This window comes from Phyllobates terribilis, unplaced genomic scaffold, assembly GCF_046119375.1.
Source record: "Phyllobates terribilis strain yellow unplaced genomic scaffold, ASM4611937v1 Scaffold_11__3_contigs__length_659146591, whole genome shotgun sequence".
NCBI classification, from domain to species: Eukaryota; Metazoa; Chordata; class Amphibia; order Anura; family Dendrobatidae; genus Phyllobates; species Phyllobates terribilis.
Window position 1 is genome coordinate 54,558,992 of NW_027362771.1, and position 23,617 is coordinate 54,582,608.

Sequence of the window (23,617 nt, forward strand, 5' to 3'; positions counted from 1 at the left end):
CTGTTGATTCAGATGTTATGATGGCTAGTATTGATGTTGAATAATTATATTCATCAATACCGCATGATAAGGGACTTGAGGCAGTGGAATTTTTTCTACGTAGCAGGGGGCAGCAATTTTTTAATCACAATGGTTTTGTCCAGAAGCTACTTACATTCAGCCTTAACAGGTATGTCTTTCTGTTTAATCGGGAGTACTTCCACCAGTTCGGGGGACTGCGATGGGGAGCCCCTGTGCCCCATCGTATGCCAATCTGTACCTGGGCTGGTGGGAGGAAACCTTTGTGTTTGGGGACACCCTTGTGTAACCTTGTGGCTAAGATATATTGATGATATCCTGGTATTTTGGAAGGGCGACTCCGCTCAGTTTATAGCATTTGTCAAGAGGTTAAATCAGAATCATCTTAACCTGAAATTCACTTTTGAATTGGGACAGAACGCACTATTTTTTCTTGATATTCTCATCACGAGACATAACAATGGGGAGATAGCCACACAAACATACAGGAAGAAGACAGCTACAAACTCCTTATTAAGATGGGGGAGCAATCATCCCCTCCCACTTAAGAAAGGAATCCCAAAGGGACAATTTATGAGGGTTTGAAGGAATTGCTCTGATAATATGACTTTTGGGCTGCAAACTGCTGAAATTAAAAAGAGATTCATCGATAGGGGCTATCCTGAGAGGGCTCTCTCTAAGGCGTATAGCGAGACCCTGGTGAAGGACCGTACATCCCTCCTTAACCCACCACCAAAAACCCCAGAAAGAGATGATACGTGCAGGTTTATACCTACGTTCTCCAATAAGGCGGATGAAGTCAGAAAGATACTTGTAAAATACTGGCAAATCTTGCATATGGATGAGGACATTACACCCTACGTCAAAACCCTCCCTCAGATCACTTATAGGAGGGGGAGGTCCCTCAGGGACAGGCTGGTGCATAGCCATTTTGTACCTAAATTAGGGGGCCACTGGCTTCAGAGCATGATCAAGGGTTGCTTTAAATGTAGCGGCTGTGTGGCGTGTAAAGTCGTCATACAATGTAAATCTTTTGATAGTAAGGTTACTGGAAAAATCTATCAAATTAAAACCTTTATAAATTGTAGATCTAAGGGGGTGATCTACAAAGCCACATGCAGCTGTAATATGGAGTATGTGGGCAAAACTAAGAGGGAACTAAGGAAAAGGATAGGTGAACATCGGCGTGATATATCGAACAAAAGAGACACTCCTCTGGCCAGACATGTCAACAAAATACATCAGGGACATATCAACTGTGTAACATTTATTGGTATTGACAGAGTCAATGCCCCTCAGCGAGGTGGTGATTGGGACAGGGACATTCTGATATCATGTTGCATTTGGAGAGTCCCTGTGTGCCCAAACATTGGAGCTCCCCCACAAGTGACCCCATTTTGGAAACTAGACCCCCCAAGGCACCTATCTAGATTCATAGTGAGCACTTGGAACCCCAGGTGCTTCACAAATTGATTCATAAAAATGAAAAAGTGTTTTTTTTTTCACTTTTTCATTATTACGAATCAATTTGTGAAGCACCTGGGGGTTCCAAGTGCTCACTATGCATCTAGAAAGGTGCCTTGGAGGGTCTAGTTTCCAAAATGGGGTCACTTGTGGGGGAGCTCCAAAGTTTGGGCACAGAGGGGCTCTCCAAACGCAATGTGGTGTCCGCTAACAATTTGAGCCGATTTTCCATTCAATTTGTTAGCGGATACCATGTTGCATTTAGAGAGTCCCTGCGTGCCCAAACATTGGAGCTCCCCCACAAGTGACCCCATTTTGGAAACTAGACCCCCCAAGGCACCTATCTAGATTCATAGTGAGCACTTGGAACCCCAGGTGCTTCACAAATTGATTCATAAAAATGAAAAAGTGTTTTTTTTTTCACTTTTTCATTTTTACGAATCAATTTGTGAAGCACCTGGGGGTTCCAAGTGCTCACTATGCATCTAGATAGGTGCCTTGGGGGGTCTAGTTTCCAAAATGGGGTCACTTGTGGGGGAGCTCCAATGTTTGGGCACACAGGGGCTCTCCAAACGCAACATGGCGTCCGCTAACAATTTGAGCCGATTTTCCATTCAATTTGTTAGCGGACACCATGTCGCGTTTGGAGAGCCCGTGATGTGCCTAAACAGTGGAGCTCCCCCACAAGTGTCCCCATTTTGGAAACTATACCCCTCAAGGATTTTATTAAGGTGTATAGTGAACATTTTGAACCCAGAGGTACGGCACAGAATTTGTTTACATTAGGTCATCATATTGAATAAGTTGTCATTATTCTTGAGCGCAAGTGCTCGCTACTTGAGTTTGCATCGGATACTCAGGTATGCACCATGTACAGCGTGTGCTCGAGTGACATGCTCGAGTCCCTGCTCCGCATGTTTCACGGTTATTAGACACCCAAAAAAAAACATGCGGGGATCGCTCGTGCATGGCAGGCAATCCCCGTAAAGTTTTTTGGCCGCGAAGCATATGGGGCAGAGACTCGAGTATGTCACTCAAATACCCACGATACTCAATGCATACCAGAGCACCCGATGCAAACTCAAGTAGCGAGCACTTGCTCTCAACACTAGTCGCCATATCGTCATCTTTTTTTCTTACTTTTGAAAAAAATCCCAACCCCAGCCCTAGCCCTAGCACAACCCTAGCCCTAGCACAACCCTAGCCCCAGCACAACCCTAGCCCCAGCACAACCCTAGCCCCAGCACAACCCTAGCCCCAGCACAACCCTAGCCCCAGCACAACCCTAGCCCCAAACCCAGCCCTAACCCTAGCCCAATCCTAACCCAAGAGTTTATTTTTGACGCCGTTCCTTGTGCGGTATAAGTGATTAGACGACTTTATTCTTCGGGTCGGTGTGATTACAGCAATGCCAGAATCATATGGGGTTTTTATGACTGACAGCTCTCACACACTAAAAGACGCATTTTTTGTAAAATCTAGTTTTTACATCGCCATATTTTGAGAGCTATAATTTTTCCAGATTTTGCCAGACAGTCATGTGACGGCTCGTTTTTTGCGGGATGACTTGACGTTGTTATTGGTGCCATTTTCAGGCACGTGACATTTTTTGATCGCTTTCTATTCCGATTTTTGGGAGGCAGAATAAACAAAAACCAACAATTCAGGAATTGTTTTTTTTTTTTTTTTTTTATTCTGTTCCGCGTGTGGTAAAATTGATGAGGTAGCTTTATTCTTCGGGTCAGTACGTTTACAGCGGTACCACATTTGTATCATTTTTCTATGTTTTGGCGCTTATACACAATAAAAGCTATTTTATAGAAAAAAATATTTTTTAGTATCGCTTTATTCTGAGAGCTATAACTTTTTTATTTTTCGGCTGATGGAGGTGTATGGCAGCTTGTTTTTTGCGGGACGAGATGACGTTTTCAGCGGTATCATTTTTATTTATATGCGTCTTTTTGATCGCGTGTTATTCCACTTTTTGTTTGGCGGTATGGTGATAAAGCATTGTTTTTTGCTTCGGTTTTTTTTTTTTTTTTTTTTTTACCGTGTTCACTGAAGGGGTTAACTAGTGGGACAGTTTTATAGGTCAGGTTGTTCCGGATGCGGCGATACCAAATATGTGTACTGTTATTGTTTTTTTTTTTATTTTTTTTATAATAATATTTATTGATGGGTACATTATATTTTTATTTTTGGTGTATTATTTTTTTTATTTTTTTATAATATTTTTGCACTTTTTTTTTTTTTTTCCCCACTTTCACACAGTTTATACACTTTATTACTTTGTCCCACTCTGGGACTTTCACTTTTTTTTTTCTGATCGCCTGCATGGCACAGGAATGGAGCACCATCCCTATGCCATGAAGGCTGTCAGAAGTGCACAGTGTGAAGATTGCTTGGAGATGCACTGCGCATGTCCAAGCAATCTTTCTGCTCTCTGGTGACCCGGATGTTGTCATGACGACATCGGGTCGTCATGGCAACACCCGGGAAGCCTTTGCAGACTGCGCTGGAAGCCGGAAGAGGAGGTGAGTATCGCCGATCACCTCCCCTTGCCCCCGCAATGCCGCGATCGACTTCGATCGCGGCATCGCGGGGGTTAATGTGCTGGGAGCGGTGCAGGACCGCTCCCTGCACATAATACCGGGTGTCAGCTGTGACAATCAGCTGACACCCGGCGGCGATCGCGCCCGCACAGCCTGTGTGCGCGCGCGATCGCGATGACGTACTAATACGGGTCTGGCTCTTAAGTCCCAGGGCACAGACGCGTATTAGTACGTCAGATGTTATTAAGGGGTTAAAGACCTTTGGTGATATCACAGTGATGTGACCATAATGTCTTCAAAAGTCCTTTAACTGCAGGAGTCTAGTAGAACTGAAGAGGAGACAGGCTGTTATGTACCGTATGTGTGTATATGCATGTGTATGTGTAGTGTGTGTGATGATGACATAATTATATTTGAATAAATGTTGATTTTGTTTTGGCTCCGACTCCTGAGAAAAAATACTGACCAAATGCTGAGAGTGGGGCCGTGGCCTTAGGAATTTATCCTCTGGATCAATTTAGGTTGGGCTATCTAAACTGTGCAAGGGAAAACTGGTGTTAATTTGGCCAATAAATACTTTTCTAATTTAGTTACTTACTTACAAATATTTTAATAGCCAAAGTGAAACATTCAAGCCTTACCAAGGGAATGCCTCAAACCATTAATTTATGCCCCAGGAAAATGTGGACTATTTGCAAGTATGTAAATAAAAATACTACGTGGCGTGGCAATGTTACCCTCCTATCCCTGCAGCAAGTATTCCAACAATCCACTAATCGCTGTAATTACTATAATAAAATGTGAAGTGACCTTGCGCTAAGGAGATTGAAGCAGGATAGTACCGTATAATAATAAAGTCTGGAGAATAAAAATAATATATTTATTGTGATTGACCTAAAAATGCAGGTAAAATGATGTATACCTACTTAATTGTGCTTGTAAGCTACCATATATATATGTTTTTTATACTCAGTGGGGCACCAGCGGTTTGTGTATCGTCATACACTGAATCAATGCATATATGTAATAAAGATAAAAAATAGTATTATAGATCTGAGAAAGGGGTTTTTTGTTGTTAAAAAAGGGGGAAAAATCACAAGTGGCTCAATGTGATCAGTCTATGATATTTGTGCACAGTCTCTCTGTATATGCGTACTATCCCACCATGTATGTGACTTTTGTATTTAGGGAAGGTACTTACAATTATGCACCCAAATATATGTATGCTGAACAATAATGGTTTAGATAGGGTGGAGTGGGTCCTTAACACAAGGAGAGACCTGCTACAAAACATGTGGCTTTGAAAAGTGCTCCGTACCATCAGTCTATTCACCAGCTGTGGTGAAGTTTCCAATTTAACACATAGGGCGTGTAGAAGCTCCAAGCCCAATATGACTGTGCTGAGCTGTAGTGTGTATAGCCGTGCCTTCAGCTCTGGACCAACCTAAGATGCATAAAAATATCCGGTCAATGTAATACCTTCCAATAGAGCCGTCCTGTATATGCTTCCACTTGCAGAGGTGCACCGACCAGCAATGCGTGATCCGGGAAGAGACAAGTACCATAAAGCAGAAGGGCGGAAAGCATTATTACCGTGAGAGGATGTCGGTGCGTGACGTCACGTTGCAGCCTCTGAATGTATTGCAGTATTTGCAAGTATGTAGTGTAATGCAGCGGCTTGCTTGGCATTAGTGTAATGGTCCAGGATGTGTTTTGGGCTGACCATATACCTTCCCCCTCAGGTGACTGGTCACATGACTGTGACATAGTACAGGTCCTGTGCACACAGAATGTCTGATCACATGACTGTGACATCAGCACAGGTCCTGTGGGTGTGTACTACAGGATATATAAACCCTGGTAGTCTTGAGACAGGGTGTGTAAGGCGTGAGGCCTGTTCCTGTGTGGGACACCGTTAGTGTGAAGCCTGGTGAAGCCTGAAAGGTCGAGGCTGGATCCTTAGGTATAAGAGATGCCAGTGGCCTTGGAGGGCAGAGGCTTGAAAGACAAGAGTCCTGAAAGGCAAAGGCTGGATGTTAAGTGTGAAGACATACCAGTAGCCTCCGAAGGTACGAGGGCTGGAGACCCCCACCTGGGAAGCCTAAAAGCCACAGCGGTGGCAGAACGAAACCGTTAAGACCCGGCAAAAGGTAAAAGCGGTACGTTATATGGACATTATTATAGTTACTTTGCTGAAGGCTGTAACTGGAGCCAAGTTGGGCATAGCTGCCACTGGAAAGGCTCGTGGACATTATATGTGTGATAAGCGGTTTATGATAAATAATAAACTGCTGCATTGTGAAAAACCGGAAAGACATTGCATGTGTGCTTTAATTGACCCGGTGCAGCGAGTATCCCCCAGTATGATGACTAGCACTGCCTTACATGTGGTTCGAGAATGCGGGCATTTGCAGCCTGGTTGCTAGGGGCAGCCACAGCCCGGTTGCTAGGGGCAACCGCAGCCTTATTGCTAGAGGTAACGGCACAGGACGACGAGTGTGGATACAAGCATCTTGCTGTGACTCGGCGGGGTCACGAAGATTAAAGCATCTTGCTGTGACTCGGCGGAGTCACGAAGATTAAAGCATTTTGCTGTGACTCGGCGGGGTCACGAAGATTAAAGCATCTTGCTGTAACTTGGCAGGGGTTCCGAAAATTGTCGTCGCACTCAAACCTGGTTTGCTGTGGCTCGGTGGGGCCACGAAAATTTTCTGGGTGAGAGTGGTGTGTGTGAATAGTGTACCGCGATGGCCATGATTGGTGCAGTATCTCCAGATGGAATGGAGAAGGGGTTAGATGAGCGGCTGCAAACGTCCTGCAGAAAAATAGAGTGGCCTGAAGAAATGCAGGAGCAGATAAAGATGGCTGTGAAGGGAGCAGCAGATGAGTCTGAAGCTGTTGAGTGATTGAAATGCCTGATGGAGTCGCAGCAGCAGGCATTTGAGAAACAGCAACAGGCATTTGAGAAACAGCGACAGGTCTCACAGCAGGTATTTGAGCAACATCTGCGGGACATGGTGCAGGAATGGCAGGAGCTGTGGGCATCGTATGGAATGGTGGCAGTAGACCATTCCGTGAACTCTCCGGGGGCGCCATTGTTGTCTCAGAGTGCCCGGGGAGGTGGTAAGAGCTGTTGTGAACTGAGTCCTAAGACTATTGTTGATTTTTTTGTGTAAAAATTCCCCTACCGGTGTGGTTGTTCAAAAGGGGGCGGAGTCTCAAAAGGGGGCGGATGTTCAAAACAGCGTGGAGTATAGAAAATCAAAAAAATTTACTGGTGGTGGGTTGGTACCACCTAAAAATGACAATGTGACCGTTGATAATGGAGTAGCTCCAGTAGAAGGGGGTGACATCAAGGTGGGAGGTGACTTATTGGTCCACGACACCATAGGGAGTGACGCAGACCCCACAACTGACAGTGACACTACAAAAGTAGAGAGTTCAGTCAGGAGGGGCTAGACGAGGGGAGAGAGTCCCCCTCTCATCGTCGACGGCGCAAGGGCCACAAAAAGGTTGTTCCTGTAGTCTTTGCTGAAAGTGAAAATAAAGAAAATGTAGTATTGTGTGCCTTTGTTTCAAGTGTGGATCCTCCTTTAGAGGCAGAAGAGGAGGTGACGTTGCCAGTAGCAACCTCCGGTACAGTACTGAGGCAGAAGGATCTGACAGCCCTGAAAGAGGAGACGGCCAGTCATGACCAAGAGCTGGAGCCTATCAGGCAGCAGTATCAGAGTGACGTGCAGCAACTAAGGAAAAACCTGGAGAACGTGTCCTCAGACCAGCTGAACCTGGAGTCTGAACAGCAGAAAATATACCAGGTTGTGAGGAACTGGCAGCGAGACCTGGAGGGAAGCGATGAGGAGGTTAACCAATGGAAGGAAGCGTTCTACGAAATAGAGGAGGACCGCCGCAAAATCAAGGAGGAGGTTTTTCAATTGGAGATTGACAAAACAGAGTGTGAAGATGAGTTGTGCGAGGTGAAAGGTCGCTTCTCTCTGATTCAGTTAGAGCTGTCTGCCCTCAAGGAGGCGCTGCAGGATGAAGTTTCTGGGGGTGAACCAAACCTAGAACGACTGCGCGAACAGTTCAACCGGGGGCTGTGTGAATCCAAGAAGTAATATAGTGAACGCAGTGGGGAACTGCAACAAATTAAAAGAGACTATGAGGATCTCCTTAGGGTTAAAGAAAAACTAGAGGATGATAAGTCGGGTGCAGAACACATGCGCCAAGTGGCTGAGACCACTCTGCAGGACACCCGTGATGAAAATGGTGATCTCCGCAGAAAGACTCTAGGTCTGGAGGCTCAGGTGAAGGAGCTGCAGACGTTCTGTGATAATCTCCAGAGGACAGAGCCGTGCCTTAAGGAAAGAATCAGCAAGATGGAAGCTGAGCGGAAAAAGATGGAGGAGTCTATCGGAGAAGCCACAGACCAGAGCCAGGAGTTGGCCACTGGAGATGGGAGATATGAAACAGATACCTCCTCGAATAATGCCAGCTCAGATGATTCGGTGGATGTAGGAGCCGAGATCAAGGAGCTCAAGGAGTCGCTACAAGCCCATTTGAAGCAAGAGAAGCTTGAGAGACTGGCTGTTGAGAGCCGAGTGGGCGCATTGGAGACAGAGAGGTCTGAGAGAACTCTACTGTTAAAGGAGCAGCTGAAGTAGGAAGAGCTTCAGAGATGGGCTGCTGATAGGCGAGTAGCTGAGCTAGAGGAAGAAGTTTTCAAGCTCAAAAGTCGCCTGGCAAAGTATCACTCAGTGAACGAGGCCTCTTTGAAGAAGAAAAAGGAAAAAAAAGTTGCACTCACTCCCTTATACCATGAGAAGGTGGACCTGAGGAGAGCTAAGAGAGTGTTAACAGAGGATAAATATGAGATGGAAGTGGTCAAGACGAAAATTCTTGAAGTTGTAGCTGTGAGTCAGCTCAGGGGAAGCATACAGGGTGAAGAAGCTGAAAGCCAGTTGTCCCTGAAACCTGAGTTGGTTGATCATCTGGAAATCACTGGTGAGATGGAAACGTCTCAGTACAAGTGCCTCATAGATGTACCCGAGGATTTGAGAGAAGCATGCACCAGTGAGTCCGTGTATGAAGAGTTTAAGAAGGCCGTGGGAGCCTGTAAGGTGTACTCGACCTCAGGAGCTAAAGAGCTGGTGGTCCTGTCCACGACCGAAGTCACCATGGAGAGGGTGGTGATCCTAAGTGACATGCACTGGCGATGTATTCGCACGAAGCGGTTTCTCCGGTTGAAGACGGAAAAAGCCGTTAGACAACTGGAGCTTATGAGAAAAGCTCACAGTCTGCGGGAAGAGGTCATCCGGGTGCCTCATGTTCTGGTGAGAAAGCTCATTGGGAGGAATGGCCGAGCCATGCAGATGATGGTAAAGAAGTCTGGTGTGGTGAAAGTAAGCAGTCCACGTGATCGTCAGGACTGGATACCAGATGAAGACGGCATGGTGTCATTCTCCGCTGTAGGAACAGAATAAAGTCTTGCATATGTGCGCATGTTGATGGAGTACCGAGTGACCTACCTGCGGGAGGTAGAACAGTTGAATCTCGCTAGACTGTGAGTGGATAGACAGCATCATCTGAGTAGCAGAAGATGGCAGCCATCTAGAAATTGTGAGACCAGACAGAGAAAGGGCCCCCTAAGTAACAGAACAGCTACAGCTGAAGTTAGGGACCTTTGAAGATGTCCTGAGAGTAGTGGGCGTGGGTTTAGAGGTAGTGAGACCTCCAGTAACTCAGGTTTGAGTGGCCCATACAAACGACCCAATAGAGGACGGGACAGTACGGAGTCGAACCGGACCTTAGATACCAGGGCATGTGAGTCACACTGCTGTTTTGACCGCTGGGAGAGGGGGAGGTCTGACAAAGTTACGACCCGGAAATGTGACTTGACGAGGTCAGTGACAATGACGAATGGTAGGTCCCTAAGGAATGGGCTAATGTCGATGACTAATGTTCTAGGCGCTGAACAGCGCAATTGTCAAGTACATGGTCTCGGTGTGAACTGTGGGTTATGAGGTAATTGTGTATACTAGGTGTTCAACCCCACAAGTTTGAACAGAGGGGGGGGATATGCAATGCAGCGGCTTGCTTGGCATTACTGTAATGGTCCAGGATGTGTTTTGGGCTGACCATATACCTTCCCCCTCAGGTGACTGGTCACATGACTGTGACATAGTACAGGTCCTGTGCACACAGAATGTCTGATCACATGACTGTGACATCAGCACAGGTCCTGTGGGTGTGTACTACAGGATATATAAACCCTGGTAGTCTTGAGACAAGGTGTGTAAGGCGTGAGGCCTGTTCCTGTGTGAGACACCATTAGTGTGAAGCCTGGTGAAGCCTGAAAGGTCGAGGCTGGATCCTTAGGTATAAGCGATGCCAGTGGCCTTGGAGGGCAGAGGCTTGAAAGACAAGAGTTCTGAAAGGCAAAGGCTGGATGTTAAGTGTGAAGACATACCAGTAGCCTTCGAAGGTACAAGGGCTGGAGACCCCCACCTGGGAAGCCTAAAAGCCACAGCGATGGCAGAACGAAACCGTTAAGACCCGGCAAAAGGTAAAAGGCGTACGTTATATGGACATTGTTATAGTTACTTTGCTGAAGGCTGTAACTGGAGCCAAGTTGGGCATAGCTGCCACTGGAAAGGCTCGTGGACATTATATGTGTGATAAGCGGTTTATGATAAATAATAAACTGCTGCATTGTGAAAAACCGGAAAGACATTGCATGTGTGCTTTAATTGACCCGGTGCAGCGAGTATCCCCCAGTATGATGACTAGCGCTGCCTTACAGTAGTCATTAGGGATCAAGACAAAATGCAAGGGCAGAAATATTTTCAGCCAAGAAGGCAAAAAAGTTATAAGACCGGGAAATATCAGGGAGACTAAAGCCACATAATGCAGGTCAAAAGGTTTAGGCCAAAACTGTACATTATTCAGCTGTTACAAGCTCTACAAGCAGCCAGGTCTAAAATGGTCAACACAGAGAACAGCTTCGTTCACTGTGTAGTAGCTGTTTTCAGGTGCTGCAGCTTAACTATTATTGAAGCCAATAGGAGCTGAGCTGCAATACACAAGAACGGCCACTACACAGAGCGGTGCTGTTCATTTCCGTTCACTGTATACATCCGGCCTCCACCACAGTTGATAACAGCTGGATAACGGGGGTGCATGTGACGCGCCCCCTGGGCCTGTGTTGTGCAGGGGGTACACGGAGCCGGATCGCTGGGGGTTGTAGTCTCCGTGGCGCTGACCCGGTCCGTGCCCAGGGTGGTCAATTCAGTGGCAGTCTTAGTGTAATAACAAATGTCCGACTACGCCACCCGTGGATTGCGGTCAGTGGGGACCGCCGCTGCGCTGCAGACCGCTGAGGCTGATGTTGTTTGCGCAGCCGAGTATGGGATAACTCCCCACGGGAGAAGTATTGCCTCAGGGCAGCTAGTGTGGGGCGATGGGAGTGATGGTGTGTGCGTCCCAGTACTAATGGTACTGGTGCGGCGATGAAACACAGAGACGTATGGTGCAGTTTCCAATGCTTTACTCACAGTTCTCATCCAGGTCACTTGTGCACATGAAGGACCGCCTGAGCCGTGCTGCGTTCACCAGGCAAGGGGCTCGACCAACTCCCAGGCAATTCCAGAGCGTGGCACAGGGCTCCCTTCTCTTCCCTTCTCTTCCCTTCTCTGGCCATCCTCACCAGTGACCCACCTTTGTCCAGCTTCCTCGGGCCTTCTCTTGGCGAAACCTATCTCCGGTTTCCCTGACCCTACGTGGTATGCTTTCCTGGTGGATGTAGTGAGGGGTCGCACCAAGATGTGGTCACAACCTCCGGTCCTTGGCTGAGGAATCTGTTGCCTCCACCAATTTGGGTCCCGGTACCCTGCTCTGCCAACCCTTCACCCGCAATCTCCTGGGCCTTTGGGGTTCCTTCTGCCTTCGTGTCTCTGGGCCTTTCTCTGTGTTCCAGTTCCTTGTTTCCTTTCTTACTTCCTTTGCTGTTCCTCTCTCTCTCTCAGGCCCCGGCCTCCTGACAAGGCCTGCCCGTGGAGCAGAGCCCATGCAGCAGCTCTGCTCCCTGTCACTTCTCTCAGACTCAACTTCTTCTTCTTTCTCCTGACTGGACTAGACTGAACTCACTACTCTAAGATGGTGCCCACCTTATATACCTCCCTCTAGCACCCGAGTCCAGGTGACTAGCAACCAATGGGCTCCTACCTATGCCCAGAGACCCACCCATATCTGCTCCTACACCACTGGGTTTACCTCCCCCTCCCCGCTCCAGCCAGGGACAGAAGCTGTCGTGCCTGCACTTCTGTGGGAGCACCATTGAGCTGTCCCTCGGAAATGGGGTGTGTGTGGTGCATGCAGCCTAACGAGCCCTAGTCCACACACCATCCTTACCCGGGAGTGGAATATCACACCTCTGGTTTGAGGTGCAATACCCCTGTAGCAGCCGAGCCCTCGGGGTGCTACACATGTGTCGGATCCTCACCAATCTGAGTACTGTTATTGTCACATACATTGAATTCTTCATAGTTTTTACACACTTTAAAAATCTCTGTATGGACAGACTGAGCCAGTATCCTGAATCTCTTCTCCTGGCCGTATGTGTTCCCAAGTAGTTAAAACTGTAATGCTTTTCTAAACCTAAAAGAATCACGAATGTCTCCTTTCTCATATTGTGTTCCACATTAAACTATAACATGAGGTAGAGGTTTTAGAGGATAGGCAGAAGAATAGCCCATAAACAGTAGTTATGTAACCTACAGACATATCATAAAGACTAGAATGGCAGTGTATAGTCCTATAAGACATTACAGGCAGGAAGGATTTTTACAGAATAGTTTAAAATGTGAAATGTGATAAAGCACTTTTTAAAAATCATTTGAGTTTTTGGAGAGAGCAGATAGATCCAATTGTCCCAGCAGAATATGCTACTATTAATACATTACTCATTTAGCATAAAAATGAAAACTTCCTCCATGCATTTTTCCAAATAAGTCAGTGAGACCATAAAGGCCTCAAGACTAGTGATGAGCAAGCATACTCGCAATTACTCGTTACTCGCCCGAGCATCTCAGTACTCGAGATGCTTGGAGCTCGCCGAGTACTTGCAAGATGCTCGGGCGGATGCTTGGGTCCCCTCCCTGCATGTTTGGCGCTCTTTAGAGAGCCAATCAACATGCAGGGATTGCCTGCCACTTACTGTAATTCCACTGCCATGTTGGTTGTGGCATTACAGTGATTGGCTGGCCGCACAGCGTCATCAGGTCTATATCAGACCTGGCGCCGCCGTGCTCGTCAGTCTACTCCGCAATCAAGCAGTGTAGGGAAAGGTGCTGCTGAGCTAGGGAGAGATTTGGTTGTGTATTAGGTAGTGTAGGGAGAAAACAAGTACATTACACATATCCATCTCAACAAACAGTCCTTCTGAGGACTAATCCATCTGCAGAGTTATCAGGCAGGCAGGGTGTATAGAACCCTACAAAGCACCATTTTGAGTCAAATATAACCAGAATAACTCATAGCAATAATATAAAGTCATCATTTTATTAAATAACAAACTTACACTCATGAACATACATTAAAAAATTCACCATGCTATTTAGCATTGGCATATAAGGAAAATTCCTTTTTATTTAGATAAGGTATCATCAATGGTTCACAACAAGAACAAGAGGAAATAGAGCGAGAAGCGAAACATATCTGAGATTAATATATAGAACACAGATCAGGTGCAGCTTGTCATACAAAATGTCTATCAAAGTGCCACATGTAGTCACTATATCTATTGTAGTAGATCAAAAGGTCTCAATAATTAAGGCTGTCAGCCTACAATGTACACAATGATCCATCAACCTATTGTCATAGCCAATTATGATAATCTGACTAGTCCTGGTAACTGTGTGACGTACCCCACAATATGAAATCCTTGTATACAATGTAATACACAGAAACTATCCAGCAATCAACTAGTCAAAGCCCAACAGTGAAGCACTGCGCTAGGTCATAGTGACTCATTGTGAGTTTGGAAAATGATTATCAGTTGCACCACATCATTGTAATTATTACTTTCTCACCGTGCTTCCCTGTCCAATTCAGTGCTCCTACGTGCGTTTCGGTGCCTCCTGCACCTTTTTCAAGGGGAGTGTCTTGTCTGATATATAGGCAGTCAGGCAGGGTGTATAGCAGACTGCAGTGCATATAGCACAAGAGGCTCCATTCCAATTCTGCCTTCTGCTGCAGTTAGATATTTCTAGACAAAGGCCCAGGTCTCAGGGGCCAGGAATACTTTTTTTTGGATCTTAATCCTAATTATTTGTTTAAAAAGCAATCCAGAGAACACCGTTTTTCTGCGCCATTTGCTTGTTGGCACTGCAGAATACAGCCAGGTCCTTTCCATGTGACAGCGCTAAAAATCCAGCTATTTAAAACTGTGGTTTGTCCGTCACACGGATCACATATAATTGCGCTGAATATACTGCCCTTTTTGGCCTCCATTCACATTTTTTTTCAGTGTGTCAGCAAAGTTTTTGGCACCGGTTTACTGTTCAAAATAGTCACCTACAGGCCAGATATTTAAAACTGTGGTTTCTCAGTCACACGGATCACATTCACATATAATTGCGCTGAAAATACTGTAATTTTTGGCCTCCATTCAAATTTTTTTTCAGTGTGTCAGCAAAGTTTTTGACACCGGTTTGCTGTTCAAAATAGTTACGTACAGGCCAGGTATTTAAAACTGTGGTTTCTCCATCACATGGATTACACATACTGTAACTTCGCTCCAAATTTAGACATTTGTAGTGCGCGTGGAAGATATTGTCCTCCATTTAAAATGGGCAAGGCGCATGGCAAGGGACGGGGAATTGGACGAGATAGTGATGGTGCATGCAGAGGCCGAGGCCGTGGGCAAGCTGAAATTGTGCCACAACAAACACCCACATCTTCTCGCCCGACCTTCCTGTCCCAATTCCTAGGGGACCGTAGCACACCACTATTGAACCCAGAGCAGTGTCAAAAGGTTGTTGGTCGGATAGCGGATAATGCTTCCAGTCACTTAGCCACCACCACCCTGTCTTCTACACGGTCAAGTCTCAGTAGCCGGGAGCCTGGACCGCATATTCTTCACCCTGATCCTCCTTCCTACCACCATGAAGAGTGCCCAGAGACAACTGATCCCACACTTGGACACTCTGAAGAGCTGTTCACTTTTCCATTTATAGATTCAGGCCTCTCGCCCGGTCCACTTGAAGCGGGGCAAGAGGAGATCACATGTAGCGATGCCCAAATATTTGAGCAGCCACGGTCACACTAAGGCGACGGTGGGAAAGTGTCACAAGAGGTGGACGATGATGAGACACATTTGCCAGAAAGTCAGGAGGAGGACCAGGGTGCGGAAGTGGAAGATGAGGTGGTGGATGATATAGTAACTGACCCAACCTGGCAGGAGAACATGCAGAGCGAGGACAGCAGCACACAGGGGAAGGGAGGCAGAGCACCCCAACAGGCAGGAAGAAGCAGTGTGGTGGCCGCAGACAGAAGGCAGGCAAATGTTCCCTGTAACACCAACACGAAGGAAGTTGCCAGTACAACTGTTAGGTCTTCCCGAGACTGGTTGTTTTTTAAAGATTCTGCCAATAACCCCAAAAAGGCCATTCGCACCACCTGCCAGGCCCGCATCAGCAGGGGTGGCAAAACAACCAGCCTGACCACCACCAGCATAATCAGGCACATGGCAGTATAGCACCCGACTTTGTGGGCCGAACCCCAGGGTCCAGGAACATTGTCTGCAAGTGGCACCATTGCTTCTTCCGCTGTTGTGCATGCAAGCCAATCCCCTGTCCATGGTGCATGCGAAGATGCCTCCTGCCCTGCACCTATCGTTGCACATTCTCAAGTAGCAGCATCAGGAAGCATGTCCACGTCCTTGTCCCAGCGCAGCATTCAGTTGTCCATACCCCAGTCCTTGGAATGCAAGCGCAAATACGCAGCCAACGCCCCACAAGCCACACTACTAAATTACTAAATTCTCACATTTCACGACTGCTTGCTCTTGAAATGTTGCCTTTTAGGCTCGTGGAGACGGAAGCATTCCGCAACCTGATGGCGGCGGCCATCCCTCGGTACTCAGTCCCCAGCCGCCACTAATTCTCCCAGTGTGCCGTGCCCGCATTACACAAGCACGTGTCCCAAAACATTAGCCGTGCCCTCAACAACGCAGTTACCGGGAAATTCCACCTAACCACGGACACGTGGACAAGTGCTTGTGGGCAGGAACGGTACATCTTGCTGACGGCACACTGGGTTAACATAGTGGAAGCTGGGACCCAGTCGGACCTTGGGACGGAACACGTCCTCCCGATGCCAAGGATTGCGGGCCCTAGGTCAATCAGGGTTGCCCCCACAGTCTACAGCTCCTGTACCTCATCCTCCTCAGCCTCCTCCTCCTCTTCAGCCTCCATCTCTGAAATGACCACATCAGTCACAAGCTGGAAGCACTGCAGCACTGCCTCGGCCAAGTGGCAACAGGCTGTGCTGAAGCTAATATGCTTAGGTGACAAACCACACAATGCTGAAGAGTTGTGGACAGCTCTGAAAGAGCAGGCAGATCTGTGGTTCACACCGCTGAACTTACAGCCAGGCATGGTCATGTGTGACAATGGCCGAAACCTGGTGGCGGCTCTGAGGAGAGGCAAGCTCACACATGTACCATGCCTGGCCCATGTGCTTAACCTCGTGGTTCAGCGGTTTCTCAAATCCTACCCGGAGCTGCCGGATCTGCTTGTTAAAGTACGCCGCCTGTGTGCCCATTTTAGAAAGTCACCTACAGCTTCCGCCCCCTTTGCCGTGTTTCAGCAGCGTTTGCAGCTTCCGGCTCACACACTGGTGTGTCAAGTCCCCACGCGTTGGAACTCTACACTGCAGATGTTGGGAAGGATTTGTGAGCAGAAGAGGGCAGTTGTTGAGTACCAGCATCAACAAGGCTGTCGGTATTCAGTTCAGATTCCACACATAAGACCTCAGGAGTGGACATGGCTGTCAGACATATGTACCATGCTCCAAAACTTTAAGGACTCCACCAAGATGGTGAGCGGCAATGACGCCATAATTAGCGTCACCATCCCGCTTCTGTCTTCTGAAATGCTCTCTGCTCACAATCAAAGAGGATGTATTGCAGGCGGAGCATGATGAGATGGAGCATCACCATCACCATACAGGGTGATTACACACAGCCCAGCCTCATCTCATCCCAACGTGGATTGGGTGACAATGAGGAAGATGAGGAGGAGAAAGAACAGGAGCTAGTTTCATGCACTATAGACGGTACTACCTGCACAGCTGTCGTACCGTCTGTTCAGCATGGATGGCCAGAGGACAGAGAGGAGGAGGAGAGCATGGTCAGTCTTCCTCTTGGTGAGGACACGGAAGGCTTGCCTGTTAGCAGTCTGGTACGCATGGCTGAGTTTATGTTAGGCTGCCTTTCCCATTACCCTCGCATTCTCAAAATTTTGGGTGACAGTCATTACTGGTTGGTGACACTTCTAAACCCACGCTACAAGGAGAACTTTATATCTCTTATTCCTGAGGCGAACAGGTCTACAAAAATGGGGCTGTACCAGAAGTCCCTTTTTGCGGAACTATTGAAAAAATTCCCATCTGAAAACGCCGGCGGCAGAGGTCACACTTCGTTGGACAACCAAGGAGTACAGACGAGAGAGACACAACTTCAATCCAACAGAGGCAGGGGAACACTGTCAAAGTTCTGGGATAATTTTTTCAGCCCCTCCCATGGCACAGGCCTTGAGGCGCGGGGTAATATCACTAGGAGTGCAAAGTTTGGGAACATGCTGAGGCGGTACCTTGCCGACCGTACCAACATCCTCTGTGATTCCTCTGTGCCTTATAATTATTGGGTATCTAAGCTGGATACGTGGAATGAACTGGCTCTCTATGCCTTGGAGGTCCTGGCCTGCCCTGCCACCAGCTTTTTATCAGAGCGGGTTTTTAGTGCCGCTAGTGGAATTATAACTGATAAGTGTATCCGCCTGTCAACTGAAAATGCTGACAGGCTGACTCTTATAAAAATGAACAAGGGCTGGATTGGGCCAGACTTCTCAACACCACGGAATGATAGCAGCGTAACATAAACTCAAATCCAGTGTCTTTTTTTGGGAGGTGTATTCCCATGCACCTCCTCACACCCACACATGGGTATACGCTTCCTGATTTTGGCTATTTCCCTTGTCCTCCTCCTTCTCCTCATCCTCATCCTCCACCACCATATCACCAGGGTGAACGTGGTCCGTGATGCAACACCCACATAATTTTTTTAAAGGGTATTTGATGCCTGTAAAAAAAAAATGTATACAGTATGTTCATGTATACCCCCCAGGGGTAAATGTTTGTCAGCCCATACACTTAGTGCATGGGCATTACCAGTATAGGAGGCCCGCTCCTTTCTAATGGGAACATTTTTTTATGAGGCCCTCCTCCACGTCTCTTCCAGGGTCATTGGAGTGCCTCCCAATTTTTGGTAGCCCTTGCATTCACTGCATAGACAAACACAATGGGAGACCCACTTCCTAATAATGGGAACACTTTTTTTTCTGGAGGCCCTTCTCTACTTCTCTTCCAAGGGGCATAGGAGTGCCTCCCAATTTTTGGCAACCCTTGCATTCACTGCATAGGCAAACACAATGGGAGACCCACTTCCTAATAATGGGAGCATTGTTTTCAGGAGGCCCTCTGACCTCCACGTCTCTTCCAAGGGGCATTGAAGTGCCTCCAAATTTTTGGCAACCCTTGCATTCACTGCATAGGCAAACACAATGGGAGACCTTCTTCGTAATAATGGGAACATTGTTTTCAGGAGGCCCTCCTCTAAGTCTCTTCAAAGGGGTATTGAGGTGCATCCAAATTTTTGGCAGCCCTGCCACTCACTGCATATGCAATAACAGTATAGGAGAACCACTCTTTAGTAATGGGAACAATAAAACATAGCCAGCTGATGGCTCTCTAAAAATAGTGAGGACCGACTGCTGGCCCTTTAAGAATAGTAAAGGCCACCTGATGGCCCTTTAAAAATAGGTTTTGTGACTTTTAGTGTCCCACCTTCATAAATGAAACACAATGTGTCTGATGATATCTCACACACCACATGGCCAGATAAGGTTGTAAAATGTTAAAATGACATTTCCTTGTGAATGCATTTGTCACGGTTGAAAGCAATGCGAAAGTGAAAAAAAGCATCAAAAACGCTATGTGTGAACATAGCCCAAGGTGTGGAAGAGCATTTTTGGTTATTTATTTTGCTTTAAATACATGTCATTACCCTGGAAAGAATGTTCCTTAACATATTTCCCAGGAAAATCCATTTTGGTTTCGTTTTGGTATGTTTTATTGTGAGTCTGTAAAAGTGGGGTAATACCTCTGACAACGTTGTTGACAGAAGTGACCTGGGAGTCAGAAATGCTTCCAGGGGTCTTCCCCATGCTGTCCCCATGTCATTTGAGCACTGTTCCCATCGATTTGGGCAATTTTTAGGCCCTCTGCAGATCGCTGGGGGGAGCCGCCTGAAAGATGCTCGAGTTTCCCATAGACTTACATTGGGCTCATTGCTCGGGTCGAGCACCCGAGTATTCCAATGTGCTCGACCCGAGCATCGAGCACCCGAGCATTTTAGTGCTCGCCCATCACTACTCAAGACACATTAGACTAGTGTCGGCCATACCCGCAGATATCGACGGGGAAGATGTCAATTGCCCGAATGCCATATCCGATATAGGGCTGCCGATCTCATCGATCCCCTAGACAAGCTGCCGGCAGAGATGTCTGTGGGTAGATTTCTCATAGAGAGCACAGGAGTGCCTGCTCAGTTGAGGGAGCACTCTTGTGTATAGGAGAGATTGCGGAGATGGTTGTCGGCCAAACGTTCATCTGACAGCCATCTAATGTGTATGGCCAGCTTCATACCAAGCTTCAGGTTTAACCGGTCATGCCATAGGCAGTCAAGCTATCTGCCCAATCTGTTCATGGACCAAGTGTCTTATTTACAACTTTGTTTGCTACTTTATAAATTCTGTTAACAGTCAGCCAATAGCATGTCTCCGTATGCCTGATGAATATTCTCTTAATATTGAGTTCATCACCATCGACAGGAGAATTCTTTTAGGCCAGAAAGCCACAATAGTGTCTGTATTATTCACCATTGTCACTGCACTGATTGCATAATGTCAAATATCTAGCAATGATTGTCACACAGTTGTCAAAGTCATTTTCCCTTTTAGAACCAAGTGCAACTATATAGCCCAAAACATTAACTATGGCGGTGACTGCCCTGTCCCAAATATATACAACAGGGGCCCTTCTCCCTTTTTCAATAGTCACTGCAGTCCCCAAAAGAAGTCAGTGATAAAGGAATTTGTTACAACAGTGCCTCCTCTTCCTCTTGGTAGATACAGCAATTCCTACATCTGTTTAAATGTTGTCGCATGCCACATGCCCCCCATTTCACCTTAGTAACCACTGCAGAGTCCCTCTTTCCTCAATAGCAGCAGCAATGCTATTGCCTCAAATGTCCCTTCAATCTCTATCTCCTCTACATCTGTAAGTCCCAGCAGAATCTCTCCCATTTCCATATTTTCACCGAGAATCCACATCCATGTGCGTGTAAAGAGCCAGCTGGTGGTAAGGCACATTGACATCATGGTGCCCCCAGTATAGATCTGTCACAGCAACACATAAACACACAGGCTGATGAAGAATCACAACTTTTACTCCAAGGAGACACAAGATTAGTGGTTGTATTCACAGCATAGTTCATGGTGGTCACAATATACGGACAGTATTTGGTGGTTACAATTTGGCACAGGGTGTTTTAGTGGCTCCACTTAAATGACAATTATTAGCAATGTCAGGACAATTAGATAATACTTGTCAGAGTCTCTGTTTCCAGCACAAGGGACGGCCGGTCAGTCAGTACTTTAGCTATAATCACAATATGCAATATAGTAAACAAAAATTACGGTCTCTTGCAGTACTGTTTTTGGAATCTAGCATCTTGCACCCTGCATCGCACTCCAGGTCTCTTCCATTAATTGGGATATTGCTAGTTTCCATCCTGCCTGGCTCTGTAATAGGTGTCTGACCTGACTCCTCTGAATAGAATCCACAGCTTTTCGTCCCTGCTCCCCTCTGTTAGGCTGCTTCCTTAAAACTTACTCAACTCTGTCACCCTGCACCACCTAGCACCAAAATGGCCTCTATATATCTATTCTCCCCACTTCCTTTATTAGGAATGGTGTGGCACCAATCTCATGCGGACACATGTTCCAACAGCTGACCGCAGAATCAAGAGTCTCCATTAAAGTACCTAATACAGGTGTTCAATATGACAATATGATAGTCATGACATACACTGTCCACATAATCTGCAATGAAAATAAATAGAACAAGTGACATTTCACAACTTTCAGCACTATGGCAAAGAGAATGAATGAGAGGTACACTACTGCCCTTTTCACACAGAGCATTTTGAGACCCCAAGCGGTCATATGTTTTTCCCCAATCCTGTATACAGGTGATAGATGTTGGTTATTGGACATCCCTTTTAATATGAGCAACTACTATCGTATTTTCTATAAAGTGTCACACAGCTTTGTTGATTATAAAAAAACAATAAAGGCTCCACACCATGAATTGCCTACCATGGATATGCTCAAGGTCTGACTGGCCCACCAAATTACCAGGGGATCCTGTAGAGCAGTGTTTCTTATCTCCAATTCTCAAGGCTCCTCAACAGGTCATTTTTCATGATATTCTTAGTATTGCATAGGTGGTGGAATTAATAGCAAGGCATCAGAAATTGTCCCAAGTTTTTTCTATAGGATATCCTTAAAAATCCTGACTTGTTGGGGGCTTTTGAGGACTGGAGATGAGAACCCAGGCTCTGAGACATTATTGGACCCAAAAGGTCCAGGGCAAGACAGCCCCAACATGGAACTGACTTTGGACCCAGTAATTTACCATTAGCATCTATTTCTTGTGGGTTAATTCACAAATTATATATTACACTGTATTGATGAGATGCCCAATGTGTACAATGATAAGAACAAAGATTAAAAGATATATTAAAAGTAGAAGTGTTGATGTGCTGTATGGATGGAGGGTGCGTGCTCTTCTATTGGAGGGTGCGTATCCTCTATAGCAGTGGTTTCCAACCTTTCTGACCTTGAGAGCCACATTCAGCTCTGAGTGAGGGTTGTGAGCCACATCCAGCTCCCCTCACAGTAGTGGCAACCAAAGCACTCATTACGGGTATAATGATAACCAAAGCACCAAACTGACAGACAGCCGCGAGCCACAATTCATGGGACTGTGAGCCACATGTGGCTCCCGAGCTACAGGTTGGGAACCCCTGCTCTATAGGATATTTTCAAATCATGACTGGTTGCGGTGAGTTGAGGGCTGGAGATGAGGACCCAGGCTCCGAAACATTATTTAATGTGTCATCCATAGATGTGTCCATGTTCTGTATGGATAGAGGGTGTGTGCTAAGAATTAGCGTGACATCTGATGCTTTGTGCTGATGTTTCTTGCCCCCAACCAGCACTGTATGTCTACCCTCCCACTTTCTCTTCTAGATGGCTAGTACTCTTAGAACATAAGCGTACAGTGTGCTGCTTGCAGCTCCCGCTAGGTTTGCTTGATATATGCAGTAGTCAATAGTATTTTAGCAGATAAAACCTGACCTATCATAGGAAGTAATCATACATGTTCAATATATAATTACAATCTCTCTGAAGAGAGCTCCATTAAACTATCAGTAATTCCTCTTACCTCAGGTTTGTCGCTTTTAGGCTTGCTCCAGTTGTTGTTTCTTGGCCCGGATGTCAGTACGGTAGCTGTTTCTTCTCACTAAAGCCTAAGCATTTCTAAATCAGGATAGAATCCAATTACTAATCGCAAAAATATATATATATAACCTTGGGTGTGGAGTAGGTCAGTGTATTGTGTGGTCGGTTTCCTTCTTTGTTATTTGTCAGATTCCCCCAGTTCCTGTAAACCTTCTAATCCGAGCCAAGGCGAGGTTATCAAGTACTAAATAACTTGGCCGATATAATGCGCAATGAGAGAAACTAAATGCAGCTATATTCTCTCAGATCACTTGGCACAGAAATGAGCATGCCCAGTTCATCCTCCAACTGGACATGCCCGCTCAGTGACGGCTGTGGTATAGTCTCCGATGCTATGGTGCTCTGGCATCGGGACAGAAGAGCGAGCAAAATAAGGACAATTATCTTGCATCCCTTTTTCTCCTTGTTTTGTTTTTCAGCTATGCGGTCCTGTGGTTATTTTTGGACTGGATGCTTGCCCATGAAGTATTTCAAGGTTATTTTCCAATGTGTCTCCTTGAGACACTTTATACTGCCTACATTAAGAAAATAAAATCCAGAGCGCTCAGGCTTCACAGAAACAAATCTGTGACAGTAACTGTCGCTATTATGTAATTATGTTATCATATTTGCTTTTGGGAAACTGCTGCATATCTAATTTGCCTTAAAAGTCTTGCACAA

At 46.4% G+C, this 23,617-nt stretch overlaps 1 protein-coding gene across 1 annotated transcript in view; it reads right to left on the bottom strand.

The window, feature by feature from the left end:
- The window catches only part of FGF1 (fibroblast growth factor 1), a 263,852-nt gene extending 240,527 nt beyond the window's left edge, over window positions 1-23,325 (bottom strand). The window contains exon 1 of the mRNA XM_073651264.1: window positions 22,881-23,325. The gene's annotated coding sequence lies outside the window, so the exon portion shown is untranslated. The remainder of the gene's footprint in view (window positions 1-22,880) is intronic.
- Window positions 23,326-23,617: the final 292 nt, after the last annotated feature.